The sequence below is a fragment of the Porites lutea genome, chromosome 10, assembly GCF_958299795.1.
Source record: "Porites lutea chromosome 10, jaPorLute2.1, whole genome shotgun sequence".
Classification (NCBI taxonomy): domain Eukaryota; kingdom Metazoa; phylum Cnidaria; class Anthozoa; order Scleractinia; family Poritidae; genus Porites; species Porites lutea.
Genome location: NC_133210.1, coordinates 1,502,232 through 1,506,927, shown reverse-complemented (window position 1 = coordinate 1,506,927; position 4,696 = coordinate 1,502,232).

Sequence of the window (4,696 nt, the reverse complement as noted above, 5' to 3'; positions counted from 1 at the left end):
CTCCGCCCAAGGGGGGAGAGCCCTGGGGGACTAAGTGCTCCGCCCAAGGGGGGAGAGCCCTGGGGGACTAAGTGCTCCGCCCAAGGGGGGAGAGCCCTGGGGGACTAAGTGCTCCGCCCAAGGGGGGAGAGCCCTGGGGGACTAAGTGCTCCGCCCAAGGGGGGAGAGCCCTGGGGGACTAAGTGCTCCGCCCAAGGGGGGAGAGCCCTGGGGGACTAAGTGCTCCGCCCAAGGGGGGAGAGCCCTGGGGGACTAAGTGCTCCGCCCAAGGGGGGAGAGCCCTGGGGGACTAAGTGCTCCGCCCAAGGGGGGAGAGCCCTGGGGGACTAAGTGCTCCGCCCAAGGGGGGAGAGCCCTGGGGGACTAAGTGCTCCGCCCAAGGGGGGAGAGCCCTGGGGGACTAAGTGCTCCGCCCAAGGGGGGAGAGCCCTGGGGGACTAAGTGCTCCGCCCAAGGGGGGAGAGCCCTGGGGGACTAAGTGCTCCGCCCAAGGGGGGAGAGCCCTGGGGGACTAAGTGCTCCGCCCAAGGGGGGAGAGCCCTGGGGGACTAAGTGCTCCGCCCAAGGGGGGAGAGCCCTGGGGGACTAAGTGCTCCGCCCAAGGGGGGAGAGCCCTGGGGGACTAAGTGCTCCGCCCAAGGGGGGAGAGCCCTGGGGGACTAAGTGCTCCGCCCAAGGGGGGAGAGCCCTGGGGGACTAAGTGCTCCGCCCAAGGGGGGAGAGCCCTGGGGGACTAAGTGCTCCGCCCAAGGGGGGAGAGCCCTGGGGGACTAAGTGCTCCGCCCAAGGGGGGAGAGCCCTGGGGGACTAAGTGCTCCGCCCAAGGGGGGAGAGCCCTGGGGGACTAAGTGCTCCGCCCAAGGGGGGAGAGCCCTGGGGGACTAAGTGCTCCGCCCAAGGGGGGAGAGCCCTGGGGGACTAAGTGCTCCGCCCAAGGGGGGAGAGCCCTGGGGGACTAAGTGCTCCGCCCAAGGGGGGAGAGCCCTGGGGGACTAAGTGCTCCGCCCAAGGGGGGAGAGCCCTGGGGGACTAAGTGCTCCGCCCAAGGGGGGAGAGCCCTGGGGGACTAAGTGCTCCGCCCAAGGGGGGAGAGCCCTGGGGGACTAAGTGCTCCGCCCAAGGGGGGAGAGCCCTGGGGGACTAAGTGCTCCGCCCAAGGGGGGAGAGCCCTGGGGGACTAAGTGCTCCGCCCAAGGGGGGAGAGCCCTGGGGGACTAAGTGCTCCGCCCAAGGGGGGAGAGCCCTGGGGGACTAAGTGCTCCGCCCAAGGGGGGAGAGCCCTGGGGGACTAAGTGCTCCGCCCAAGGGGGGAGAGCCCTGGGGGACTAAGTGCTCCGCCCAAGGGGGGAGAGCCCTGGGGGACTAAGTGCTCCGCCCAAGGGGGGAGAGCCCTGGGGGACTAAGTGCTCCGCCCAAGGGGGGAGAGCCCTGGGGGACTAAGTGCTCCGCCCAAGGGGGGAGAGCCCTGGGGGACTAAGTGCTCCGCCCAAGGGGGGAGAGCCCTGGGGGACTAAGTGCTCCGCCCAAGGGGGGAGAGCCCTGGGGGACTAAGTGCTCCGCCCAAGGGGGGAGAGCCCTGGGGGACTAAGTGCTCCGCCCAAGGGGGGAGAGCCCTGGGGGACTAAGTGCTCCGCCCAAGGGGGGAGAGCCCTGGGGGACTAAGTGCTCCGCCCAAGGGGGGAGAGCCCTGGGGGACTAAGTGCTCCGCCCAAGGGGGGAGAGCCCTGGGGGACTAAGTGCTCCGCCCAAGGGGGGAGAGCCCTGGGGGACTAAGTGCTCCGCCCAAGGGGGGAGAGCCCTGGGGGACTAAGTGCTCCGCCCAAGGGGGGAGAGCCCTGGGGGACTAAGTGCTCCGCCCAAGGGGGGAGAGCCCTGGGGGACTAAGTGCTCCGCCCAAGGGGGGAGAGCCCTGGGGGACTAAGTGCTCCGCCCAAGGGGGGAGAGCCCTGGGGGACTAAGTGCTCCGCCCAAGGGGGGAGAGCCCTGGGGGACTAAGTGCTCCGCCCAAGGGGGGAGAGCCCTGGGGGACTAAGTGCTCCGCCCAAGGGGGGAGAGCCCTGGGGGACTAAGTGCTCCGCCCAAGGGGGGAGAGCCCTGGGGGACTAAGTGCTCCGCCCAAGGGGGGAGAGCCCTGGGGGACTAAGTGCTCCGCCCAAGGGGGGAGAGCCCTGGGGGACTAAGTGCTCCGCCCAAGGGGGGAGAGCCCTGGGGGACTAAGTGCTCCGCCCAAGGGGGGAGAGCCCTGGGGGACTAAGTGCTCCGCCCAAGGGGGGAGAGCCCTGGGGGACTAAGTGCTCCGCCCAAGGGGGGAGAGCCCTGGGGGACTAAGTGCTCCGCCCAAGGGGGGAGAGCCCTGGGGGACTAAGTGCTCCGCCCAAGGGGGGAGAGCCCTGGGGGACTAAGTGCTCCGCCCAAGGGGGGAGAGCCCTGGGGGACTAAGTGCTCCGCCCAAGGGGGGAGAGCCCTGGGGGACTAAGTGCTCCGCCCAAGGGGGGAGAGCCCTGGGGGACTAAGTGCTCCGCCCAAGGGGGGAGAGCCCTGGGGGACTAAGTGCTCCGCCCAAGGGGGGAGAGCCCTGGGGGACTAAGTGCTCCGCCCAAGGGGGGAGAGCCCTGGGGGACTAAGTGCTCCGCCCAAGGGGGGAGAGCCCTGGGGGACTAAGTGCTCCGCCCAAGGGGGGAGAGCCCTGGGGGACTAAGTGCTCCGCCCAAGGGGGGAGAGCCCTGGGGGACTAAGTGCTCCGCCCAAGGGGGGAGAGCCCTGGGGGACTAAGTGCTCCGCCCAAGGGGGGAGAGCCCTGGGGGACTAAGTGCTCCGCCCAAGGGGGGAGAGCCCTGGGGGACTAAGTGCTCCGCCCAAGGGGGGAGAGCCCTGGGGGACTAAGTGCTCCGCCCAAGGGGGGAGAGCCCTGGGGGACTAAGTGCTCCGCCCAAGGGGGGAGAGCCCTGGGGGACTAAGTGCTCCGCCCAAGGGGGGAGAGCCCTGGGGGACTAAGTGCTCCGCCCAAGGGGGGAGAGCCCTGGGGGACTAAGTGCTCCGCCCAAGGGGGGAGAGCCCTGGGGGACTAAGTGCTCCGCCCAAGGGGGGAGAGCCCTGGGGGACTAAGTGCTCCGCCCAAGGGGGGAGAGCCCTGGGGGACTAAGTGCTCCGCCCAAGGGGGGAGAGCCCTGGGGGACTAAGTGCTCCGCCCAAGGGGGGAGAGCCCTGGGGGACTAAGTGCTCCGCCCAAGGGGGGAGAGCCCTGGGGGACTAAGTGCTCCGCCCAAGGGGGGAGAGCCCTGGGGGACTAAGTGCTCCGCCCAAGGGGGGAGAGCCCTGGGGGACTAAGTGCTCCGCCCAAGGGGGGAGAGCCCTGGGGGACTAAGTGCTCCGCCCAAGGGGGGAGAGCCCTGGGGGACTAAGTGCTCCGCCCAAGGGGGGAGAGCCCTGGGGGACTAAGTGCTCCGCCCAAGGGGGGAGAGCCCTGGGGGACTAAGTGCTCCGCCCAAGGGGGGAGAGCCCGGTGCTCCGGTAGTTATGGGGTTCCAAATATGAATTTGTCCAATTTTTTGTGTTTTTTGGTCGATTGTGTTTATCTGCTGACGAGCTCGAGCAAATCTTAAATACTTTTTCTAGAGTGGACTATATTCCAGAATCATTGACTGTTTTGTTAGAGATTCTTTGCCTTTACATTTTTTTGGTGGCTTTTTGTCTTTTTTCCGTCATTCGTAAATAATGTCCGGAACAATTTAAGTACTTCGTCAGCCAATCAGCTCTTTTGACCGGATTCCAGACAGATTTTTTTTATCAGTATGGGATTTCTGTCGCTGAATCGCAGACGTTCTTCAACGCGAAATGTCTCTAGCGGTGAAGAGTGAGGAGAAATGGATGTTTTTCCAGGCTAATTGGCTAAAATGTAAAGAAAATGATGAGGTCTGGAAATGCAGTTTTATCTCATAGTGGTTTGCAACGGCGTTTTCACAAGTAGGTTTATTTTTAGTTAAGCCTTTCCCGCGAATTGTTTTCGAAAAGCCAACCACTAGCAATTGCGTCATCAATGATAAACTTTTAATACGTAACTAGGACAACTCCTTCACATTGAAAAAAAAAGGCAGACACTCGTGAGGAATCTTTAGAGGAGTCTTCTGACAGAACTTCAAGCGACAATTTCAGTATTTACACGGAAACTAGCAGTTCAGTCAGAGCAAGATTTGCAAAACCTAACCAAATTTGCAAAATTCACGCAAAGGGAATTAAATCTAAATCATCTTCGAAATAGCCGACTGTGAAAAGGTCCAAGCGAGCTACTAACAGTCTAAGCGACGATCAAATGGAGGAATTGACCTCGTGGAACAGTTACTTTTCGCGGGAAAAGCTTATCTAAAAATAAACTCACTTGTAAAAACGCCGTTGCACGAATTTATGGCAGTTGAACGCTCCGGGTTATGGGCTCCTGCCAAAACTATGTACGTGAAAAAAGAGCAGGAATGCTTTTGCAGATTACGCGATTAACATTTTGGTATGTAACTTGGTTTACGTCCCGACAAGTTTTACTTGTAATTTTATAACCGCTTGATAAATTTTTATAAAAAGTTGACAATTTAGTTTACTCCCTTAAAAATCCAGTCACTGTTCTTCGAGTTTTCTTGGGTTGCCTGTTTCCCGCAGAGGCCCCTGGGAGCAGTGTCGCTGTCATGCGTAGTAACAGCACGAGGTA